The 26783-nt window shown below is 37.6% G+C and overlaps 1 long non-coding RNA gene across 1 annotated transcript; it reads right to left on the bottom strand.

Moving 5' to 3' along the window:
- Positions 1-9644: 9644 nt before the first annotated feature.
- On the bottom strand, positions 9645-24138 carry LOC109384747 (uncharacterized). The gene is made up of 4 exons (XR_002124481.1): positions 24051-24138; positions 20322-20356; positions 19220-19315; positions 9645-9722 (listed from the first exon to the last, which is right to left on the bottom strand). It is a non-coding gene; the product is annotated as an uncharacterized LOC109384747 (long non-coding RNA).
- Positions 24139-26783: the final 2645 nt, after the last annotated feature.

Genomic DNA, 26783 nt, shown 5'->3' on the forward strand with positions numbered 1-26783 from the left:
GCTGACAGTCTTATGGGAGCTCACTTGTAGCTAAATAACTGCTTTTCTCTTGCTGCTTTTAAGATTCTTTCTTTGTATTTAACCCTTGGTATTTTAATTATGATGTATCTTGGTGTGGGCCTCTTTGAGTTCATCTTGTTTGTGACTCTGCACATCCTAGGCTTATATGTCTACTTTCTTTGCCAGGTTAGGGAAGTTTTCTGTCATTATTTATTCATATAGGTTTCCAATTCCTTGTTCTCTCTCTTCTTCTGGTAACCCTATTATGTGGATATTGGTATGCTTGATGTTGTCCCAGAGACCCCTTCAACTCTCCTCATATTTTTGAATTCTTTTTTTCTTTTTCCTGTTCTGATTAGGTGTTTTCTGTTACCTTATCTTCTAAATCACTGCTTCAGTTCTCTGCTTCACCTAATCTACTGTTGATTCTCTCTAACATATTCTTCATTTTAGTTATTGTATTTTTTATTTTTGACTTGTTCTATTTTATGTTTTCTATCTCCATTTTTATGTTTCCTATCTCTTTGTTAAGTTTTCTCTGAGATCATTGAGCATCTTTATAACCCATGTTTTGAACTCTGCATCTATTAGATTGCTTGTTTCCATTTTGTTTAGTTCTTTTTCTGGAGCCTTGCTCTGTTCTTTTATTTGGGACATGTTTCTTTGTCTCTCCATTTTGGCTGCCTTCCTATTTTTGTTTTTGTGTATTAGGTTGGTCTGCTATGTCTCCTGGTCTTAGTGAACTGGCCTTATTAGTAGGTGTGCTCTGGGGCTCAGTGGCAATCTTTCTGGTCATCTGAGCCTGGTGATCCAGGTGTGCTCCATGTATGGGTTGTGTGTGCCCTCCTGTTGTAGTTGAGCATTGGTTGCTATTTGCACATCAATGGGAGAGATTTATTCTTGGGCTGATTGGTTGTGAGGACTGGCCATGACTACAGTGGAGGAGCTGTTGTGCAGGGACTGACCCTACAGAGCAGCATTCTCTTTAGCAGTACTCTGGTACCTGACCAGTCTGATTTTTAGGTGTGTCGTCCCATCACCTGGAGGTGGCCAGGTGATGCTTTGGCCTCCTGGGAGGGGCCCTACTGCAGACCAAGTTCAGCTGAAGCCTGTTTTCCTGCCAAGGAACACCTGGCATGAGCCATAAAACAATCCACAGATGACCGCTACTCAGCGGAACTTGGAGGTGCCTGGGGAGGCCAAGCTGTAATGGAGACTGGCTGTCTCTAGTGCCAGGCTTAGGGCTATTCAGACAGAGGTATAGGACACACCAAAGCCAGATGCTACTTGTTTGGGTTTTGTGAACCTTTGAGAGATTTTTAGGAAAGTCTGCAGCATGAGTCAAGACAAGCTGTTTATATGGAAAAGGCCCTGGAAGAAGCTTGGGTGAGACTGAAAGTTGGGTGGGGTGGGGACTCGGGGAATCAGGGCAAATGATTGGTGTTAGCCAGGTTGATGGAGACTCAGATATGGTGGCCACCTGTGTCTCTTTAGTTTGATATTTAATAAAAAGATAATCATGGCACATTTCTAATTGATTCTGAATTTAATCTCATTGCTTCAAATACTGCTTTTTTGCTGATGACACTGAAATTAGAATTTCCTGTCCTAAGTGCTACCCCAATTTCCAGATCTATATTTTTGGCTGCCTCCTTATGATGAGGCATTGCTATGTGGATATTTCTCACCACTCCCTCAAACTCAGGTTATCATTTTCCTATCCAAACCAGTATCATCTTCTGAAAGGATTTCTCTAGCTTTTGTGGAGGCATTTTTTACTCATCTCTTCCTTCACTCTCCAAGGTAAGAATAGAACCAGATATAAGATCTCCTTAGGGTTCAGTATAGCTAAACATTCTACTGCCAATTAGAATTAAAAGCTAAAACAAACAAAGGGAAAAACTAGCTAATGAACTAAAAAAATGTCTAAAGTTTTTCCCCGTTTGGTCAACCCACAAACCTGTCTTTTACTTCCACCATCTTTCTTTCATACCTTGGACACATATTTCTTATGTTGCCTTTACTCCCTTTAAAATTACTATTGATTAGAATTTACAAAATGTAAAAATAATTCAGTATCAAGGAGAGGACTGGAATTCTCACTGTATGATTTATTGCAACTCTGAATAATGCATGGGTCATCTTTGTCAAATTATGTTATTTTTTCCCCCTTTCAAACACCCATGGTATTTCCTCCATTCCCAGTGCTAAAACTGAAATCAAAGTTCTTGATGCTTTCTGCCTCAAGGTAGAAATACCTCTTAGGTAGTTTGTCCTCTCCAGGGCAATGTATGCCACAAATATTTCCCATCTAATTCCCTGATCAAAAATTGACTTTCATCTGCTTGGGATCTAGCCCTCCCTACCAAAATTCTTTATAAGCTGTTCCCGTAATTCCTAGTCAGAGGACTGGTTTGTGTCACTGAGTGACAATTAATTAAACTCTTTCATATAATTGTTTTATCTGTTTCCTGGCAAACAACTAGTAATTACAAGTTTTTAATACAGCCCCATTAAAAATAATTTATAAAGAAAAGATTGAAAAACTATTTCTTCAAGATATTTCAGGGCCGGCCGAGTGGCGCGATGGTTAAGAACTCGCTTGGGATGCCAGAGGGCCCCGGTTCGGATCCCACATATGAGGGCCAGTGACACTGCCCTCCACAGCTAAGATGCTGAACAACAGCTCAACCTGGAGCTGGGCTGCCGTGAGTCGCCGGCGACGGCGTGGGCTGCAGTCCCTGTGGCAGTGGATTGCCATGGGCTACCGTGTGTGGCCAGCAGCCAGCGTGAGCGGCCAGCAGCCGCAGTGAGCGGCCGTCCAGAAGCCGGCGACTGATCTGCCTTGCCAGAGAAGAGCGCGATGATGGTGCCAACTTGGGCCAGTGAAGCGACATCCTCCACAACTAGACTGAAGAACAAAACAACAGCAACTTGTCTGTTCCCCTTTCCCCAATTCCCCAGCACTGTTCCCATCCCCCCAATTCCCCAATAAAAATCTTTAAAAAAAAAAAGATATTTCATAATTTAAAACTTTTTAGGAAACTAGTTCTCCGCCAGCTTCTTTTCTTAGGGGTGAAAAAAAAGCAGGTTTCAAGTGTTCGTAGACTGATCTCCCTTTTTGCTGATGAGAAAGCCCTGACTTTGAACTTCTTATGTCTTTTTCCAGTCTTATATACAGAGGGTGCCAAAAAATGTATACACATTTTAAGAAAGGAAAAAACTATATTAAAATTATAATACTCAATATATACTGATAACAAAAGATGAATAAAAATCATGTGTATACATTTTTTTGGCACTCCCAGTATTTAATTGAACCATGACAAGAATTGCATCAGAAGGGCAAAATGTCTCACTAAGAGGGATACAAGGGAAAACAGCAATTGGTAAATAATAGACATTTCCTCCTGATTATGTAGACAAGACCAGTTTTTCCTTCTTGATCAAAATACTTTTTCAGGATTTTAACATTTCATTTACTCACACTAACAATTTCCTTGGCAGGGCCATCTTTTTTTTCTTCCACTGTACTTTAAATGTCCAAGTACTTTTAATGCATTTAAACTATACAGTGTTCATTAATTGACTAAATCAGGTAGTAATTACATTTGTTTTATCTTCCTTTCACAGATGGCAAAAAATATCTGCAACTTTTGAATTTACAAAATCTATATTATTATAATTGTGGTATTTTGAGAATATCTCAGAAAAAGCAAACAAAGAATTATTAGGCATCATCACTACTTTTTTGAAGAGTTTGATTTTCACTTTATCTTCGTTTTATTGACACATCAAAGATTCATTCAGTTTAGTGGGGGAAAACAGTAAAAAAATTACTTGGCGTCATATAGGCAAATATCTACTTGTATTGTCTTGTCTACATCTTTTCATTCTTTTTAAAAGACTTACTATTTAAGTCCTAAATGAGTCTTCAGCATTATTTCAAGAAACATATTAAAATGTAGTTTATATCATTATATGAATCTATCTATGTAAGTATCTATAATGTATTTTATATCATTGTATGAATGTATATAGTTTATGTCATTGCATATACTGTAATACCTTGGTTTGAGAGCATAATTCGCTCTGGAAAAAATACTCGCATTGCAAGACATCGCTCATTTACCAAGTTAAAATGTATTAGAAATGTTTGCTCATCTTGCGGAACACTCACAAACCAAGTTACTCTCAATCCAAGGTCTTACTGTATCTATATATAGATATACTGGGGTGCCAAAAAAATGTATACAAGTGGACACTTTGGTCAATGTTGCTTAAGCAGTAGTTTGCTGTAATCAGAAGTGTCTGGAATCTGATGGTAACCACTTTGAGCACCTCTTGTAATTGCAGAAGTCAAATGTGACATGTATTCATCTTTTGTTATCGGTATATATTTAGTATTGCAATTGTAATAGTTTTCCTTTCTTAAAATGTGTATATATTTTTGGCACCCTCTGTATTTGTTTACATTTTTATATTTATATTATGCATTATATGTCATATATGATTATTGATAGTGTCTGCTTTGTATGAATAAAGTAAAATATGAAGTTGAGAATATTGATTTCCATTGTCATTGTATCAGCACTCATAGGAACAAGCAGCTATCCTTTGAAATGATCACTTTATCAGAACACCTTCAGACCAATGTTAATCTGCAAATCAGTTTGGGGAACATTCCTCTTTCGGATGGGCCTCACAAGACACATGAGAAACTCTATCTTAATACTTTATAATTCTTTCTGAGGACGATTTTTATTACTATAAATTATATTACCCCTTGATCACTCAATTTAATAATATTAACACCTTGTAGAAACATTCCAGTATTCAATTAGCTTTCAACATATAATTTTTATTCATTATACTTTGGGCCATTTCTAAAATTAATACTTGTCTATAGAGAATTTACTATTCTTGGGGTGAAACAGCTGTGGTGTAGTGGGACTACAGTATTTGAGAACATGGGTTCAATTTCAGGTGGTTCAAACACTTGATTGCAATGTTGTAACCTTACAGATTTGACTGAGGTCCTCTGAGCCCAAGTTTCCTCTTTTGTAAGACGTGCATAAAAATTTATGTCTTAAAGAGTTGTTAAGACAATGTATTATTGTTGCTTTAAGGTGTGCTTTGTGAGAAGGTTTTTGTTAGGAGTTGGATGAAAATGTGCAGGAGATATGATGAATGTTCTGAGATAATACATAAAATAACCCAGCACCCAGCACTTAGAAGGTCTTCAATAAATGCTGGGTTTCCTTTTTACCTTGGAGTAAGTGGGATTTGGTGGAAACCTCTGAAGAGATTTGGAAGTAAAAAGGAAATAAGAAAAACACATCAGCAGAGCTGTTACTAAATATAGTCATGCATCACTTAACGATAGGGATACATTCTAAGAAATTAATCCTTAGGCAATTTTATTGTTGTGTGAACATCCCAAAGTACAGGTACACAAACCTGCATGGTGTAGCCTACTACTCTACACCAGGCTATATGGTATGACCTATTGCTCCTAGGCTACAAGCCTGTACAGCATGTTACCATACTGACTACTGTAAGCAATTGTAATCCAGTGGTGAGTGTCTGTGTATCTAAGCAGATCTAAACAACATGAGATTAAATCAAGCACAAGAGAAAATGATGTGATCACGAGATGGGGTAAACACGTGATGTATGAGGCTGCTGCTGGTGTAACAGCATACTATTTTACAGTAAACTTTTTTTATAAATAGAAAGAGTATACTCTAAAGTAATAATAAAAAGTATAATATTGTAAATACATAAACCAGTAGCAGTCGTTTATTATCATGGTCAGGTATTACGTACTGTAGATAATTGTATGTGCTATGCTTTATTTATACGATTGGCAGCCCAGTAGATTCGTTTACATCGGTGTCATCATAAAAACACACGTAGTGCATGTGCTATGATAACAGAAGGCTACAGTGTCACTAGGTGATAGGAATTGTGTGGCTCCATTATAATCTTATGGGACCACAATTGTTGGAAGTTGACAGAAACGTGGTCAACTCATGACTATACTCATTTGTAAAGCAAAGATTTGCAGTGAAGCCATTTCTTGGCTTCTTCCTTAGGCAGAATTCCTGGAAAAATTCTGAGAGAAGCTGAGGGGGCACTGCAGAAGGCCCTAGAAAGCCTGTAGTAGAATTGGCAATTCCATGTGAGTAATTAGTTGTCTTTTCCCTTCAGTAAGCTGCTCTCATGAGGGAGGTGGGATTATATTTCTTAATTAATGTCAATTTTAATTAATGTTTAGACTTTCACATGATTAAGCAAATGCTACATTCCCATATTTTGCTTTCCTTATAACTATCTTTTCTTAAACTACGCTTTTCCTTAAATATCCTACAAGCCAGAGCTGTTTAATATAAGTAGGTGATTAACTCTCCTCCTTTGGACATCTTTTCATCTGAGGCTTAGCTGGGAGAGCCAGTAAAGGGATGTCAGAGTAAACAGCAATTTGAAAATTTGCACTCGATTTTTTTTTTTAATTCCACCCTTCTCATAGGAAGTCCAGATAAAGTAATGAATATGTTTTGGGTTCTCTCTCTCTCTCTCTCTCCCTCCCTCCCTTCCTTCCCTCCCTCCCTCCCCCTTTTCCCTGGATGCTAATTAAAAATCTTGTTAGTAGCAATTTATTAATAATTTATTTTCACTCTGAATTTTTTGACTGGTATTTTGTTACCCATATGCAAATTTTATTTTTGTAGTTTGTGATTTTCCCTCCAATTTTGATAAAAATTATTAAAAAGAGATAATTTATAACAATTACAATGCTCACGATGATTATTGTCATCTTAATTACAAAATGTGAAACGTAAGAATATACCAAGAGGCAGGGCTCTTTCTGGTGTAGCAGTTAAGAGTTCTGGAATTGAATCAACTTAGTTTTGGGTCCAGATCCTGTGAGTTAAGAATTAGTACTATTTCAATGATGGAATAGATACCAAGGCATGAAAAGGTGAAACGATTTTACCTAGATCACACTGCAAATAAATAGCAAAAAGTGGTCCCAAATGTGTGGTAACTGAGTTCAAAAGTGCCCTTTCCCTTACAAAGCAAGAACCTTAGAACTTTGTGGAAGATTGCATATCAAATTGAAATTGTGTTCTGACGATGCAGAGCCACCAATATCATGTGATTCAGGGTTGATGTCTAGCCCAGAGCCTGGCTGGCTGAACTGGTAGCATCATTTGGCAGTGGTAGTGCTCTGGAGTTATTGTATCCTCTAGGAAAAATGACAGATTTGTTGGTCATGCCAGTATTGAAGGACAGCTTTAACAGTTGGCTTTGGGTATATTTAGAAAGGCCCAGAAAGATAGTCATGAAAAATTTTCAGGCTTCTATATTAGCCTAACCTTTATAAAAACTGGAGATATTTGCATAAATATGAAAAATAAGGAAAAGAAATACATGTGTAGCAAAAGAAAGCTCTAGACTTTGAGATTTTGTAACTCCACTAGTTTATTACATGACCAAGTAGGCTTGCATAAAGTGGGAGCTATTTTAATAAAAATAACATACAGTGCTAGCTTCTATCCTTTCCATAAAAATTATTAATAAGAAAAGATATACACATACTTTGTGCAGTTTTAAAAAATGGAACAGTAGAATATAAAGTAACTGAAACAAATTCTTCTTCGCTATAGTCCTTCTTTGAGAAATTCCTCTACTCTCTGTGAACATGTTGTGATCTATCTTTCTGAACTTTTCTCCTATCCATTTTCATGCTCACACAGATAGGTAGATGAGTTTTACAAATGAAATGAATCAAATGATTCCAAGTAGTCTATCTATTCTATTTTGTGATTTTTTTTAACTTGATATTTTGAAGAATTCCCCTAAGAGTATGTATAGAAAAATCTCATTCTTTAAACAGCCACATCATATTTCATAGTTCATATGGATATATTAAAATTTATTTACTCATTCTCTCCATTGATGAATATTTAGGTTGTTTTAATTTTTTCTCTTTTATATCATCAATATATGTATTTGTCCACATGCAGAAGTATTTTTGTAAATTGGATTGTCAGAAGTAAGATTATTTCATTAAAGTTGTGATTAGTCATCATAATCTTTAACATATTGATAGATGTTGCCAAATTGACCTGCAAAAATGTTGTGGTTATTTATTGTAAGGTGAACAGTGGGGAAAATGCCCATTTCCCCATTCCCTTATCAAAACTGCATAATATCAATTGTTCAGTTTTCTCTAATCTAACGGGAATCACTTAAGATCAGCATCTTTTTATATTATTTAATCATTTTTCCTTTTTTTTTCTCATTCTAATTCTGTCACTTTATTATACTGGATTATTTGTCTTTTTATTATTGATTTGAAAAAGCTTTTTAGTCTTTACATATTATAGCAATGAACCTCTTTCTGCTATAGGTTGCGAATATTTTCTTCCAGTCTGTTATCTCTTTTAACTTAGTTTACATGGTCTTTTGATGTGCAGAAAGTTTGGTTTCTGTCAGTTGTTTTCCATATAGCTTTTGGGTTTTCTATCTTGTTTAAGAATGACTCTGCTGCCTTAACAGTACATATATATTCTCCTGTATTTCCTTTATGTTAGTTATAATTTTTTAAATGTTATGATTATTAATTCAACTGGAATTTATTTTAAAGTATAATGTCAGGTAAGGATCTCACTTGATTTTTTTCCCCGTATATTCCACCACAATTGATTTTAAATGCTACCATTCATATACGTTAATGTTCTCATAAAACCATGGGTATATTGCTGGATTCTCTCTTCTGTTCTACTGAATTATCTTTTTATTTCTACATCAATATATCTTTGTTTAATTATTATAGCTCTGTAATATATTTTGGTATCTGATAGGGAAATTTATCCTTTCTGGTTCTTCTGTTAAAAAAAGTCAATTTTCTAGTCATTTACTCTTCCAGAGGAAATTTAAGGTCAACTTTTTAATTTCAGAAACATTATCTCTCTGAATATTTGATGGGATTACACAAAACTGATAAATCAATACGCATAAAATTTACATCTTTATAATACTGAGTTGATCCTTCCAGAACAACAAATGTCTGTGTTTTCAAGTCTCGTTTCCTTCTTTAGATATAAGCTTAGAGCTTCTTCATTATATATTATGCAAATTATTCCTAGATAAACTTGTTTATTTTTCTTTTGTTTTTTTCATTTTTTCTTTTTTAGTTGAAGTATAACTGACATAACTTTATATTAGTTTTAGGTGTACAACAATGATTCAATATTTACATGCACTATGAAATGATTATTACAATAAGTCTAGTTACCATTGGTCACCATACATAGTTACAAAAAATTCTTTTTTGTGATGAGAATTTTTAAGATTTACTTTCTTAGCCAATAGCAAATGTGTAATATGGTATTACTAACTATAGTCATAATGCTGTCATTTTTAAATTGGTTACCTACATGTATGCTACCAGTAGGATTAGGTGCCGGAAATAGTAGGTGATTTGCCTAAATTCAACTATTGTGTTGTCGGAAAATTCATGATGTATTTTTTCTATCTTTTTCATTGCAAAAATGTGTCCTGACTTTTCTGACAACCCAATAGTTCATAACAAAATAAAGATTAGAATCCAAGTCTTCTGTCTGGTGCTATTCTCACAGCAAAGCAGCTTCTTCTAAGATCCCACTCTTCTCACTGTCTTTTTAAATGTAGCTTCATATTGAATAATGAATCTGAAGGAAGGAAATATAGCATAATCCCATCAGTCTCTGAATCATAAGAAATTAGAACAATAGACTCTTACAAGGTTACAATTCTTCAAATTCAATTCATGTTCAAAATGAGTGATACAGAACAGAATCAGTTTGTCAACTTGGCGCTAGCAGAGCCAAATACTAAACAACGATAATTGCAGTGGGTAAATATTGGCTGTTTTATTATGAACGGTGCCACCCAGGAGAACGTGAAGCTAATGCTCAAAAGCCCTAACTCCCCGATGGTGTGTGAGTTACAGATTACATAGGGCAAAATCACAAGACCATGGTTAGGGGGTTTTGGGTTGTGCTGGGAGCTGATTGGTAGGAGATGAGGTAAGGTTAATAAGTCATTTCTTTGGGTCTTGAGGACAGTTCTGAGGTCTGTTCCAGTGTCCCTCTATCTGACTTCATGGGAAAGTAGCCAGGTTATCCTTCCACTTTAGGGCTTGGGAGCTGAAACATAACTTAGATCGAGATGTTATCTTTAGCCTGCCAGAGGTCTGGATCGTGTGACCATCAGTCAGATCCCAGCTACTGTCATCTGCTGCCTCAGGGGTTACTGATTATGCGGAGGTGGGAAGGTTAGGCCTCTGAGGAGTGTGTGTGTGTGTGTGTGTGTGTGTGTGTGTGTGTGTGTGTGTGTGTCTATGTGTATGTATATATACACTGTCGTTTCAAGTGTGGCTGCCTCATGAAAGAATGAAGATGAGGAAGCTATCATGAGAGCAGATATATATGATTTCTAGAACTAGGATTTAAAGCTAAATTTAATCAAAGTCATAAGGACTCTTGGTTTCAATAATACTTATGTTGATATATATATATTTTTTTTTTTTTTTATCTGAGCCATCCTGCCACCTGTTGACAGCTCAGCGGCAGCTCAGCTTGGGCCGGGACTCAAACCGCTGTTGCTCAGAGCTCGCACTCCCGAGCGAGCTCTTAACCAACTGAGCCACTGGGCCGGCCCTAGGGAATCTATTTTTAACCAAGTATTTCGTTAAAGGCTTCACATAAGTGAAACCTCAGCAAAACTTCTTAAATATTAATCTCAAGTATCACCAACAAAATAAAGCTATAAAATGTCATCTCATTCATAAAATTGAAAAACATTATAATTATAATTAAACTTAAAGTTTGTCGTTTGTTTAGTATGGTTGCAAAGCAGAGTTGTGTAATCACTGTTAACACTTGACATGATGGTAGTTTTAACAATTTCAGTACACCATGACTATCACCAGGTACTTTGACACCAGGATAAATCTGCAGATTTCAATAACTAAATATAATACTAGAGTTACCAAAACTTAAACTAAGAACAGAAAATGGATAGATTGTGGCTCAGTGATGCAATCTAACATCAATTTCTACAGGTGGCTAGTCAGGAGGAAGGCTGATACACTGGGTCCCTTGATTATGCGAAGGTCTTCAGGCACTTTCTTTAAAGGAACAGATATGTATGCTAATAATCTATCACAAAGAGGAGAACTGAAAAGTTAAATACCTCTGTATCATTTTTTCCTACTTTTAAGCACAGTGCCTTGAGTAAAATGCCAGTCATGCCTATTAGATCAGATCAAATATGACAATAAAAAATTGAAATGTGTAGTGTAGTCAGCCCATTTAAATGTTGACCCAGTCAAAAATAGATTTAGTAGATAATAAAATAGATTTAGTAGATGGAGTGTTCTAAATATAAAAAGCTAGGAAAGGCATTGAAAAGAGGTCCTTTGAAGCAGTAAAAATCACAAAATAAGATAAAGACGCTGTGGTTTTTTTTGACTCAGGAGGTATCTGAATTTCCAGCAGCTTGTGGAGGTAGCAAATGCTTGAGAAAGTCTAGGTGCTTAGGGAAGCAGTATTTTGGGAATGAGGATTCTGGCATCCTTGTTTTCAGGGACAACCCCTCCCTTGATAATGAGTCAGTTATGAACCCTCTTTGATACCTGTTGGTGTGCAGAAGTCTAGTGGGGTCTCCCACAAGTGAATGATGGGATTTGGATAAACCTTGTATTTTAGTGAAATCTTTACATCACTATTCACATGGGTCTCAGAATTTTTTGCCTTCTGCTTTTGGTGTCTTGTGAAATGTATCCTAGAAAGACATAGTGAAGAAGATCATCCAATATATTAAACACCACTCCTGTTCTTTGTTTTGCTGTCCTCTCTCCAGGTCCTCTTGACAAAACATATATTTTTTAAAATGAAATGCTTTCATTTTAGACATGAAAATGTTTAAAATCACTACACATAAGCTTCAGTAGCTCTACTCTCTGTTCCTTTTTCTTATTACTGCTCACACTAAACACCCAAGCTCAATCAGGCTAGCCTCCCCATCTTCATTCTTTCATGAGGCAGCCACACCTAGAATGAGAACAGCTGGATCTGATATCCTGACAGGACCTGAGAGTAGCTGCCTCAGGACACTCAGGGTCCCAGTGTTTCACTGAGGGATTGATTCTTCTTTGGCTGACCCATATCTTCTCTACTAAAGAATATTTGGAAGGAAGCTTTGCCTCATGTAACTTGCCTGCTTGGCAATTTTGTTTCTTTCTTAGTCAAGAAGAAGCAAGGGGCTCATCAAACTAAATTTGAACCTTCCACTTTGCTTGAAAAATCATGGTGGTCGGTGTAAGAATCAGCAAAGTCTTTGAAGTTGTCTGGCATGCAAGGCAAATTATAATTTGGTGCTTAACTGAAATAGGAGTTTCCTTTTGACTTGTTTGGTATCCTGGGCACAGAGTTCCCAGACTTCCATCACCAGCATCATGGGTATTTTTGTATTACAATTATACATTATATTTTATCTTTCTCTCACTGGTATGGTTCATCCTTGATTTGAAAAATTAGGCCAAGGAAATATAAATCTAATCTTGAATCAAATACATTCAAGCTACACAAAAATTAAGTGGTCATTGAGAAAGAAACATTTCGTTATCCTCATATCATTTCTAGTAGAGCAGCAGCAATGGAGATTATTGTAATCAAATATAAGAAACATTCAATAAAACCCTGAATCTTCTTTAATTGTTACCAATTAATAGAAATGGATATTCAATTAATCAATCAACATATATTTATTGAATGCCTCTGAGTTTATAGATTTTAAAATATTTCTGTTAGACTATTCTATAGTGATAGCAATAGTGGTATCAGAAACTTGGAAGGGGGTGGCATGGTTATTGCACCAGATTTGGGTAGAGTTATAGTGGATCACTCCTCAGTGAAAGTCGCTAACCATCTCCCCAGCCCCCACCTCCACCTTTGATCATTGGCCTCTCATACTAAGACACTGACGCCCTGTTACACTCATGGAAAACAGAACAGTGAGACGCTCATGAACTTTTAAGTTGAAAAAATCATTACATTATTGAAATTCATGCAATGTGACATAACACTTGTGATCAACAGCTAAAGTAAGTGATTGGTATTCTGTGAGATTAAGAAAACTTGTAAGTTAAATAAGAGCATGTGTGGTAAGAACTTTCCTCTTCCATAATTACCCTTTGGTCTCTTGATGCTTTTATGCCCTTACTAGGCCCTGGTTGAGTTGGTCTGGGGTAACTTATCCTGTGTGGGTTTTCTTCCAGGGCACAATCCTCTATACCAAGAGAAAACAACATTTTTATGGAAATGGCCAGATAGTTTAGATTTTGAGGATGCATTAGTTTTCTAGACTGCCATAACAAAATACCATAAAACAATACATTTATTCTCTCACAGTTTTGAAGGCTATGAGGGAGATATGGTTCCATATCTCTTTTGACCTCCTGGTGATTGCTGGCAATTCTTGGTGTTGCTGGGCTAGAAGATGCCTCTCTCTAATCTCAGCTTTTATCTCCACATGGATTCCTTCCTTCTGTGTATCTCTGTGTCCTCTCCTCTTTTACAAATATTGAATTTTGAGCCTACTCTAATCCAGTATGATAGTATTTTAACTGAATTCCATTTACAAAGACCCTATTTCCAAATATAGTCACATTCTGAAGTTCTTTGTGGACATGAATTTTGGGGAGATACTACTGAACCCACTCCAGAAGGCCATATGGTCACCATTGCAATTAAACTCTGTTGTAGCACAAAAGCAGCCATAGACAATACATAAATGAATGAGTGGTCTGTGCTTCAATAAAATTTTATTTATGGACATTGAAATTTGAATTATATATAATTTTTACATGTTATGAAACATTGCTCTTCTGATGATTTTTATCCAACAATTTAAAAGACTGTTCTTCGTTTGCAGGCCTTACAAAACAGGCAGGGTGTGGGGGATAGCCAGATTTGACCCATGGGCCATAGTCTGCCAACATCTGATATATAGTGTTCATGGACACACAGAGGTAACTATAGGGAAATTTTTCTTCCTTCTGCTCATAAACAAAGGAGCCAAATTCTGAGAAAACCTGTTTGTGATTTGCATCAAGCAATTTTTGTTAGATAGTTTCATGTTTCAGCAGAGAGGAAGCCAAACTGATCAGTAATGATGCCTGTTTGGCAGCATCATTCCTAGTGTGCTTGCCAATTTTTTGGTGAGGATTTTGCTGTCAAGATTAAGAGGTGATATAGGCTTAAATGAAGAACATGACCTGGAGTCCTTTCGTTGAAGGATTAGAACATTTCCCTCATGGGCTCATAGTATTCCCTGTGCCAAAAGTTTGACTATACTTTTGAGGTGATTTTAAATTAAAGAAATTTTTGTGACTCAATATTGCATGGCATTCTGGCGAGATGCTGTCAATCCCTAGATACTCATTCAAGGCCAGATATTAGAATACTCTCCATATCTGAACAGAATTTGTCTTCTCATGCTGAGTTGCTAAGTCATCTAGGGGCAAAATAAATCTAAACTTTCTGGCTTATCATGCATATTGTTTCTAATAAGATTTATGTGATACACATTTGTTGAAGTTACTGTTAAAGATTGTGGTTATATACTTGCTTTGTCTAATTACAAAACCAATGCACGATCTTTGTTGAAAATTAAAATAATGCCAAAATGAATAATGCAAGTATGAAGAGTGAAAGTTTCCCATAATCTCAATTCTGAGATATTTTCCTAAATGTTGGTATTTATATTTCCAAAAATTTCCACCCCGTGTAATTGTGAAAGCAAATGACAAAGTACTCTGAACAGATTTTTCATTTTTTAAAGTGATTTGGGGACAAAGTTCACGAACATAAAGAACAAAGTATGATTGGGTATAAATACCTAATCATGTATTAAATTCATAGTATGATGTAACAGGATATGAAAAAGTCATATTTTCTGATCTTAAGGGATATATCTTTTGTTTTGTTTTTGTTTCCAATAAGCAGAGAATGACCCAGTATAACTAATCACTTACATATGTATATAGTAAAATCCTGTTATTGAGAAATTCACTATGCCTTAGGTTTAGCAATAGATATTTTCTACTACAGAAAGACTCTAAATAGATACTACCTTCTTTGGTGACATGAATATTTTAATGAGGTTTTGCCATCCATAACATTTATTACTAGGGGTTTTACCTGGCTGAGAATTTAGAAAATCCTGTGAGCTTCAGTGTGTTTTAAGGGAAGAGGTGATTGCCGGGATCTCAAGTGGATTTCAGTAATGACTGGTATGGTTTGTGCACTTAGCAGCCCAGAACAGGATGGCTGAATTATCACCACACTTAGATGACACAGAAATCTCATATACAGAAGTGGATAGTTAATCCTCCACTTGTACGCAAAAGCAAGAAGATAATCTGAACACTTACGGTATGCCTACAAGATGCCAATGTACTCTATTACTAGCTTCTTAGGGGTAATATGGGCTTTGGGACCAGGCAGATTTGGGCATGAATCCTAACTTTATTCTCATGATTTATGGGTTCTTAAGTTACTTAAACTGAGTTTCTGGTTTCCTTATCTGCAAAATGGGAATAAAATGTACCCATGTTGTAGGAGTGTTGTAAAGATTAGTGTTAATTGTGTGTAAAGAACTGAGCCAGAGTCACACATTTACAAGGAAGTCAAAAAATGTTATTTCTTTTTTTATTGCTACTATTTAAGAGATCTTTAGATGATTCAGTCCAACCCTCTTGTTTAACATAAGAAGAAATTGGAGTCAGAAAGCTTATTGTTCTTAATTTTCTCAGGTAGTTGGTGGTGGCAGCCTAGAAAGGGTAATTTTGACACTCTGATCCTTACTTCAATCTTCTTCCCATCATTCACTCATTTATTGATTTACTCATTCATTCATTCATTTTTTATTCACTATTTATTATGTACACATTAAACTTCAGGTTTTGTGCTGAGTCTTGAGAATATAAAGGTAAATAAAATACAGACTGTCTTGAGAAGCTTATAGTCTAAGGGAAAACAAATGTATAAACATATAAATTATTGTTCCGTTTCTTAGATGCTATAATGAAATTATGTTATACATACTTATGAAAAGTGGTTGAGATAGTGGTGTAACTCAGCTTTAGGGAACCATTAAGCCTTCACAGAAGCATCATATTTGAGTCTAGCCTTGAAGTATGTATTGAAGATCGCAAGACAGCTAAGAGTGTGTGTGTGTGTGTGTGTGTGTGTGTGTGTGTGTGTGTGTGTGTGTGTGTGTTTGGGAGGGGGAAGGTGGTGAGAAGTGGTATTTTAGAAAGAAATAGCAGCCTGTGTAAAAGTTATCATATTCAGGGCAGCTTGGATAGTTTAATGTGGTTTGGGTAATGGGAAAAATGAGATCAGGGGACGAGGAGCTCGCACAAAAAGGGCTGGTAATGCAGCAGTTCTTTTTCTACTGAAATGCTGCCATGCATTGTGTAGTAATAACGGCAGTACTAATGAGCGTTAAGTGTACATATGGAGATAAATCAGATTTTGCGAACTAATTTGGGAAACTGCCTTATTATTTATAGCACTCTTTTGGTATAAAATGTGGCCCAACTTGAAAATAACAGGTCTAAAATAAACATTTGGAACACAAATTTTATAAAGAAATTCTGTATAATGGTTGATTTACACATAGTAGGCACTCAATAAATACAGGTTAAATATTTTTATACAGTGGTCCAGTTATTCTAGATTTACTTTTGATATGATACTTGAGGACAACATAATAATTTATTCAATCCCATCGAGTGCAATTAAACTTTATTTACCTGTATTGCAATTATACATCTCTGATTATTAATTCACCATTACAATCTGATTAATGTTATTTAGCTCATTTTCCTGGGACTTACTTCAGATAAGTTTGAGTTTGATGGCTGCTAATTGGACAAGGCAAATAGTCTGTACTGTCATAACTATGTGTCCTTATTGAATTATATCATATTTCCATTTCTAGTTGAAATTATGTCTCTAGTGCTCAGTATTTTACTACCTTTATGTATGCTTATATGAATAAATACTTTGTTTTTTAGTTTGCTGAGGTGATTTATAGAATTTTTTTATGTGTGTGGTTAAAAATACCACCATGTATCTCTTTTTAGTGCAATTTAAATTACCTCATCTTTGGAAAATAATATCTGTTTTCAGTCTACTACTCTAGCCTTGATATGCTATCATAACTGTATTTCCACATTCCTTTATATTTTGTTGATTCAGTAATATGTTATTTTTCTTCCCATTTTTTCCCGGAGTTATCACAGGGGCATGTTTATTGCATTAAATTTACTCAGAAAATCTTATAACTTTGTGATATAATTCTGAATATGTTCTGATTATAGAAACTCTAGGTTTTGTTAAAAAGGATTTCTTATTTACCTTCTCTGATGGGTATCAGTCAGGACCATCTGCAATTCAGAAATAAAATCTTGATAGGCTAGAGGGAGCTGCTCAGGACTTTGTTCTGCTAGGGGTAGGTGTAGGTGATCAGGGCAGGAAGAGGGTCAAGTGTTAATTTGAAGGTTTAGTTGAAGAGAAATGGCAGCTAAGGGGGGCTCTAATAAATTTCCTGTAACTGGTTTTTAAACACTTAACCAAACTACTGTTTACGTCCTGGGTCATCTTTAGGGACTGTCAGTCTTACAAGATTTGCTTTATTCCTTGGTTCCATTTGTTGAGTAACTTTTTCAGATAAAATGATAACTGCACACAAATATAGTACTTTGAAGTCTTAGAGGTCTTCTGAGCATAGAAGTAGCTATTCTCTAAAATCACTGAAGAGAAGTTTCTGGAAATTTCTGTAGCTATGGCAACCACTTTAGGCCAAGGTATCAGTTAGCTTTTGCTACATAACAAACCACTCCAAAACTTGCTGGTGCAATAAAATAACATCTATTATTTCTCATGGTTTTGTGGACTGGCTTGGCTGAGGTTAGTTGGTTGAGGATGGCCTCACCCACTCCCGTGAGTGTGGCCTCATCTGGGTGGCTTGGATGATTGAGGTGACTGGAACCTCGCTCCATGTGACATCATCCAGCAGACTAGCCTGGGCTTATTCACAAAGTCCCAGCAACGAAAGAAGGCAAGTCCCAATGTGCAAGCCCTTTTCAAGTCACTGCTTGTGTCATATTTTCTAATATCCTATTAGCTAAAGCAAATCCCATATAGCAAAGCCCAGATTCAAGGATGAAAATATAGACTCTCTACCTCTTGATGGGAGGAACAGCAAAGGGGCTTGCATACAGGGCTTAGAGAAATTTGTGATTATTTTGAAATTGATTCCAGCAAGTCACTGTAGACATTTTTCTATGTAATAAGTGCTTACAGCAGTGAGCACAACTGTCTATGGCTTCAAAAATACCACACTTGCATAATACACTTATTGCGAGTTAAATCTATAAAACAAAAAAAAAATCTATTAATTTAGAAGGTTGGATTTAAGAAGGGAAATAAGAAAGTCCACTAGTATTGCTTCACATGTTACAAAACATCACATATATTACTTAAAAAAAAATCTTTTAAGCCACTTTGTGAGATAGGAATTAGATTGTTATCTACATTTCATAGATGTGTAAACTGATGAACATGTATGTTAAAAATCTTACTCTCGGCCAGCCGAGTGGCGCATTGGTTAAGAGCTGGCGTGGGACGCCAGACAGCCCCGGTTTGGATCCCACATATGAGGGCCAGTGACACTGCCCTCCATAGCTAAGATGCTGAACAACAGCTCAACCTGGAGCTGGGCTGCCGTGAGTCACCGGGAACGGCGCAGGCTGCAGCCCCTGCTGCAGTGGGTTGCCATGGGCTACCGTGTGTGGCCAGCAGCCAGCGTGAGTGGCCAGCAGCCACAGTGAGCGGCCGTCCAGAAGCCGGCGACTGATCTACCTCACCCAGGAAGAGCACAATGATGGTACCAACTTGTGCCAGTGAAGCAACGTCCTCCACAACTCGACTGAAGAACAAAACGACAGCAACTTGTCTGTTGCCCTTCCCCCAATTCCCCAGCACTGTTCCAATCCCCCATTCCCCAATAAAAATCTTTAAAAAAATAAATAAATAAAAAATAAAGAGAGTAATTAAAAAAAAAAAAAAGAATGTTACTCTCAATTGCTTACCTAGTAAGAGAAGTTGGTTTTGGACCTAGTTCTTTTCATGGTAAAGTTTGTAACCACGCCTCCATGCTGCACCCAGGAGTCTCTGAGGGTTCCCCACTGGTCATTTAATGCAGCGAGGGATAAATAAAGGTAATTATTAGAGATCTCTGTAATGTATTTTAGCAGCACCACCTATATGTCATACTTTCAACGAAAAGTGAAGATATGAAAATTTTTTAAAGAAAAAATGTCTAAATGATTATCTCATTAAGAATATGGTGCAGTCCCCTTTTCTATTGTCTTTCCTTTCTGGAATTTGTTAATACCTATATTCAGTTATTTCTACAGTACACTTACATGTTTACTGAATTTCACAAGAATTATTGAATTTTGTGGACCCTAAATATTAACAATTTCTGCATCCATTTTATTGCAAGAAACTGGTTGATCTTATATACCCACACACACATATAAAGAGGGTGCCAAAAAAAATTTATACACGGTTTAAAAAAGGAAAAAAAACTATTAAAATTGTAATACTCAATATATACCAAAAACAAGAGATGAATACAAATCATATTTGACTTCTGTAATTACAAGAGGTGATCAAAGTAGTTACTATCAGCATCCAGGCACTTCTGATTACGACCAACTATTGCTTGAGCAACGTTGACCAAAGTGTCCACTTGTGTACATTTTTTGGCACCCCCAATATATAGATATTAAAATTATATATATATGTGTGAGTGTGTGTATCTTTACATTTTTAAATTTACACTGTACAGGACTTGTAGGCTTCCTACTGGCCCAATATCTAGCACCAGAGAGAAGTACATTCCCAAAGATTTCATTAGGGAGAGATTAACATTCCTTAAGTCTGTACTTTCACACAATAATTGGAGAATACTTGTTCTTTCTCATCCACATTTCACTGAGGTCATCTCACACATGGACCAGTGACCCTGCACACGGAAGCAATGTGCAGCAGCACCTAATGCATTCCTCGGCACAGTAGTTCACCTTGGTGAAAGGACCCAACAGCTCTGACTGGTGAAACCCCCTGGACCATCTGGGGCATTAGTTGATCTTGAGCTAGCCCTTTAAATTTCCTCGGTTAGCTTACCTTACATACTTTGTGGGTGGTTCAAATGAGGCAATCTGGACAAACAAACAAACAAACAAAAAAAATCATTTGTAAACCCTGAAAAGCTGTAGAAACATGAGCTACTAATATAAACATGCTTTAATAAGGTACTAGTAAGAGGACCCAACGTAATGATTTTAAATCCTTAATTACCGGGTTTATAAAAATCCAAGGATTTTTGGAATCACTTTCTGTACCTTTCCTATATCTTTAGACTCAACAATACAGGAGAAATATCTGAGCCTGGGAGTAATCACAACTGCTGTTGACTGCACAAAGACAGGAAATGAGCCTAGTGGTGACATTTTTATGGTTAGCCTCTTGTCCCCGTAACTGGGCCTCACCCCAAAAGTGAATGGAGAGGGCCTGCAGGATCTCCTCGGGGGTCTATTCAAGAGGCAATTAACATTCCTACCTGACCATTCTCTGGTTTCTCCCTTCACACTGCACAGTACAGAGACCCCTCCTCACCCTTGGTCTGGGTTCTTTTAGTGAGTCCTAATTATATTCATGGCCTCGCCTTTCAGGCTGAGGTAACCTTTATGGCCAATTTATGGGCTATTTTCAAAGAAATTTCCTAGTGTTTTACAGGAATTTTATTTACTTTCATAAGACCTCATCAATGCATTCATTATAAAGAACCATATTGGTTTGCTTTTCTACTCTTTCCTTCATGTGCCACCTCTACAGGAAATTACATTGCAGGCGGAGCCTTCACACAGAGAAAAGATCTCTTCTTATTCAGTGGAAGCAATTTCTGTCTTATGTGTTACTTCAACTGTCATAACATTCTCAGGCATGAAGTTCACTCTCTCGATTAATATTTATAACCTCCTCTTTAGGCACCTGTAATGTCAGTGCCTGTGGGGGTGGGAAGCTTAGTACATGGCAGGTGGGAGAGTTGATGCAGTTAATACATAAAGAGACTGGAGTCGTCGTCAAAAGGTCCCACAGCCAAAGGAAGCCCTGGGATTAATTCTGGCTACACCAACTAGTCCTAACTGGAGGTGGCGTGACTCATTGGACATGGGGCAGAGGACCCCAGCCCCTTGCTGCTGAGTCTACTTGTTGCTGGTTTCCTCTGTGACTTTGGATAATTCTCTGATGTTCGATACTTTTTATTGCCCCAGCTGTAACATGTGCTGAGTGACTGCTCCTGGGCTTGTTACAAATAGGACAAATGCAGTTTGCAAAGCTGCCTTCAAGACATTCTCCTGCTCTCAGAAAGGCTAAGGCTATTTTCCTACCCTGGACAAAAGAGATTTCCAGGAGCAGTGTAGAGTTACAGGCACTTGAAAGGCAGGCCTGTATCCATCTCTCTATTGGCTCTCAGATACTGCCCACCTCTGGAATGGTACAATAATATCACACACCTCTGGTAGACCACGAGCAAGATCTGAGCAGACCTGAAGATTAAAGGAAAAAAAAAAAAAGGCTGGAATGTCTATTAGGATTGAGAACTGCTCAAGGGCCATTTACATAAGTTTTTCTAACCTTTGTTTTAAGTTAGTGGGTGATTTTTGATAAATCACCTTGTACTTTGGGTCCATTTTCATGATTCATTAGTTCATTTATTTACTCATTATTTATTTCATCAACACATATTCTTGGAGAATCTGGTATGTTTAAGACATCATAGAATGCTATCCAAATTTCAGGGTTTAGGTTAAATGCTGCCTTCTCCACGGATTTTTTTTTTCCCTGATGCCCACAGTTGCAGGTAATCTTTTTTTTTTTTTTTTGCTCTGGATTCCTAGTTTCTAACTTTCTAATAGTTTTTATCAAGTGCTGCTACATATTCATGTTATTTGCATACATGTTTGTTCTCTGTACTATATTTCTTATCATTGAATACCTAAACTGCCTAGCACATCCCCTTGTACTTTACTAATACTCATTAAATACGTAATAGAAGACATATAGAAAAATAACAGTAGTATTAGACAGTGTATGATGTTATAGGATCAGATGGATGGTACATATAATAGGTGCTCAGGGAATTAAGAGAAGATGAACTGATGAGCAGAAAAAGCCACCCGGAATTATTCAGGGTGGTAATGGGTGGCGATGGGGTGAAGGTATTCCAGGGAGAGGAAAAGATTAGCAACCGGCACCTATGGAAAAGAATACATCTTTGGGGAGTCAGGGGAGATGACAGACAGAAAGTAGTCACTAGAGAATGGGACATTGAAAATACCAAGCTAAAACAATTGATTCTTCTCAAGCACATTTTTGAGCAATCGAGTGGTAAGATTAAAGAGATACTTTCGGAAGCTTTCTCAAGTAATAGTATGCAAGGTAGTGAGACAGCCTAGAGGCAGGGGGAATTAGAAGAATTAGTTACTAGTGCAAAAGTATGTGAGCACCTTGACACAGATGTAAAGACATGAGGCAGTGAGACTGGAGCAGAAGAATGGAATCCAAAGATTATGAAAGAAGGAACAATAGGATTGAGTTTGAAAATAAGGAAAAACTGACTCCAAGTTTTCAGGTTTGAAAATAGTGACACCATTTATAAAAAAAAACCAAAAAAAACCCCCCAAAAAAACCCAAAACAATTTTGGAGGGAAAACAAAGCATTCAGCTTTACACATTTCACCTCGAGATAGGCATACATGGGTGCAAGGGAGGCAGAGGTTAAGCAGCTTCTTAAAAGTTCAGGACTTGAGTTTAGGAGGCAGGCCAGAGGTGAGGACATAAATGTAGATCGAGTTGTCCAGTTACTTGCCTTTGTTAGATGCTCCTTCATGGCAGGACCAAGTCCTATTCGTTTTTGCTATCTGTCTTTCCCTGTAAAGTGCCTGGCACATAGTAAGCATTTTGTGAACTATTTGTCTTGAAAATTACCTAAAATCATAAGCAACTCTAGGCTACCTGTGCCTGTGATTGAGGCACAAAGAAAGCAGTTAACTGAAATTCACAGGACAGCAAAATATTTAGGCAACAGTCTCAGTCTTCCCGCTCTCCTGGGAAGTGTTTTATTAGTACAACTAAGCAAATTAAAAATTATATTTCATTTTCATCTCTTGATGATGAATTGGAAGGCTTTTAGCCTGATACCTCAGTTAATTGGTATTTTGTACTTGCTGACTTCTCAGATCCCTTAAAATTCTAAGAAATCTGTGTCTCTATGTCAGTCAGGAAAAAAAAAAAAACTAGCTAAAGGTACTGATAATCTTTGAAATATTGAGACTGTACCTTACACCAAACACCTCTGTTCTCCCCCTCCCCCCATATTTCTCCGTAAATTAGAGAAATGATGGCTGTGCCTTGTGAATGGGTAATTTTGGGTTCAGCTTCTGTAGCCTCCGACCACTTCTCCCCTCCCAGCCTGGGAGAACTCAAGCAATGCGTCTTTCCAAGTGTGGAGGGAAAAAGTCAGCTCCCCTAGCTCCGTCAGTTCTCAGAGGTGCTGGACTGATGCCTGGTTGCTCCTGGAGAGTCGTGCGGCCGCCAGGGCAGCTGCGCTCCTAGTTACACGGTGACCAAGAAAAGTCCCTTTCTATGCACTGATTTTGTAGCCCGTAGACACTGAGGCACCAGGATGTCGTAGGGATCTGGGAGGCCCTTTGCCCTATAAATACAACCTCCCCACAGTTGCCCCCTCCTCCTGCTGGCTCTATTCTAGCCCACCGTTTACACTGTAACACAGCAGAGAGGCTGCACAGTTAAGATTTTTCTCTCTTCAAGAGAGAGAAAGACACTCACCCCTGGTGAGCTGCAGAGGAAGAGAGGAGGGCGGGATGATAGACACGGTCTCCTTTGGTTTCTCTTCAGTAACCGAGGCGGTGTGGCCCAGGGGCAGAGCCTGGACTAGGAGGTGGAGCTCTTCTCCTTCACTCTGGGATGCTTTCAAGCCTCTTTACCGAGCTGGGCCTCCATTTCTTCTTTGCAAAATGAGAGACTTTAGCTAGACATAACTAAATAATCTCTAGCCTCTTCCCTCTCGTAAATTTCTGTTTTTTTTTTTTTTTTGTTGTTGTTGTTAAATTCCATGGGATGTAAGAGAATAAACACTCTCAATTAGTCTTGCCATAATCCCACTGGAGTACTGCACTATGTCTAGTTTACAGATAAACACTTACCTATGCTTTTAAAAGTACTTTGGGAAGAGGAAAGAAAAAATAAGCTTCAGAGGATAAAATTGATCCTGACATTTTTATTAAATTCAGGAAACTACAACCTTGAACCAGGGCTCATGAATTGGTCAGATCCTGAGTTTTGAAGAGGTAACTTCTAGGTGGAGCTTCTGATTTATGCTGACCTTGAACAAGCAGAGACTCCCAGCCTTAAGGATTCTGATACAGTCCGAAGGCAAAGTGCTTCTGATTAAACTGTTCCATCTAGCTCCGCTCCTGGTTATTAGGGGGGATGCATCATTCACCACTGTGAGTGAGAAGTGGAGTCCATGTAGATACTTGGCAAGGGTTGGCATCTATGTGGTCACGAGCGTTATTTGTGCTGAAATCCCATAATATCCCCAGGAAGTTTAATTCTGTGGTGGAACCAACTTGAATAATTAAACAAAGCAAGAATGTGACAACACTGTACTTGTGGTACAACACAGCTGTGATTCCATGAGCTCAGCGGGGAGAAGGAATTGGGGGCATCTGTCATAGGAAAAGCATGCTTTGTAACAAATAGCAATTTAGCAGACATCCGAAGTGCTCCAGTACAAAGGCTAGAAAGAGTATGGTTTGTCAAAAGTGAATGGGTCCTGGTGTCTTTTTGGGGTTGTGAAAGGGTTTGGTTGATCAAGTCTGCTTGGTCACAGGCATCTTATGAAATGAAACTCTGTGCCAGGGGTGGGGTGTTACTCTCCCTCTATAAACAGTTTCACTAACTGGTTTATAGATGATTAGTAAGTAAACAGCTGGGGGGAGAAAAGAACATTCTTGGGAACAACTAAAAATTTGATAACTTTTTTGCATGTCTGTGATAATCCTGAAGATTGAAAAAGACCATATAGACTCTTTGTCTATCAGATATAACAGAAGTTTGTGTATTTGAAAGGATTTTTTCCCTCCTGTCTTGTCTTACTGTGTCAGGCTTCAAAAAAATTAAAAGATTCTTAAGGAACTGATTTTCTGATGCTAGACCATGAGATCTCCATTGAGAAAGAGTTCTCTTTTATTTTATCCCAATGTGATAGCTCTTTGAGTTCCCTAGTAGTGCAGGGGATGCTTTTTCAATGGCTGTTTCCTCCCCAATTGCATTCAGCCCTGCAGAAGTCATTTGATCTGCCCAGCAAGTGAGAACCAGAGCCTGTTACGCAGTGGAATAATTCCACGGCACTGGATTTCTGCAAAGCAGAAATGATCTTGGGCGTTAATGTTAAATACCTTTGAACTGTGGGGCTTAGCTACATCAATAGATCAGCATGTGATTCTAAAAAGCAGTAATATGAACGTGTGATTTGCATACTTTGACTTCAGAAACATCCAAGAAAATGTGTTACTGTCACGCATTTGTTTTGTGACTAACCCCGCTGCAATTATAGTTATTTCCTCAAATAAATCGATTTACTTCAGGATTCAATTTTTTCTCATTTTTAACACAGGCAGTTTATGCAGTTTAAGATCACAATAAACTTCTGAAATGACATGTTGCATATTCTACGGATGATGTGTGAAAACAAATACTAAATATTGATTTTTAAAGACTCTTTAAAATCTCCCTTTCTTCACTGTGTGCTAACTTGTACCTTTTCTATAAAGCTTTGCCCGTGGTCAGTCACATTCCTCCCACAGGCTTACTTCCAAATGCGCTTTACATCTTTTCCTCTGTTCTGGAATATACTCCTTCCTCTTCTTTGTCAAACCTAATTCTGTTTGGAGTAATGGTGTAGAGCATGAGTGCTAGGGCCAGATCACCTCCATTCAAAGTCTAGCTCTGCCATGTACTAGCTGGTTCGCATTGTGCAGGACACTGCAACTCTCTGAGCCTCTATTTCTTCATCTGTAACATGGGGATAGTAACAATAGACCTTATGTAATGAGACTGTCGTGAGAATTGAATGAGTCAATACACATAAAGTGCTTAGAATGGATCTTAACAGTGAGCATGACTTAAGTGTGAGCTCTTAACCATTCACTCACCTTAAGTGTCTCACTGGCCTTTATGGTCTGAGGCTGTCTCTCTCTCCCCCATCCCTTTTCATTCCTCGGAGGATATAACACAAGATTCTGCACCTAAAGGTTGCTCGACAAATAGTTGTTGAAATAATCTAGACCAGGGGTTGGCAAACTGTGGTTCGCAAGCCACATGTGGCTCTTTGGGTACATACAGGTGGCTCTGAAGTAAAATTAAAAATGAAAATGAGGGCCGGCCTAGTGGCGCGATGGTTGAGAACTCGCTTGGGATGCCAGAGGGCCCCGGTTCGGATCCCACATGTGAGGGCCAGTGACACTGCCCTCCACAGCTAAGATGCTGAACAACAGC

Source organism: Hipposideros armiger, unplaced genomic scaffold (assembly GCF_001890085.2).
Source record: "Hipposideros armiger isolate ML-2016 unplaced genomic scaffold, ASM189008v1 scaffold_101, whole genome shotgun sequence".
Classification (NCBI taxonomy): domain Eukaryota; kingdom Metazoa; phylum Chordata; class Mammalia; order Chiroptera; family Hipposideridae; genus Hipposideros; species Hipposideros armiger.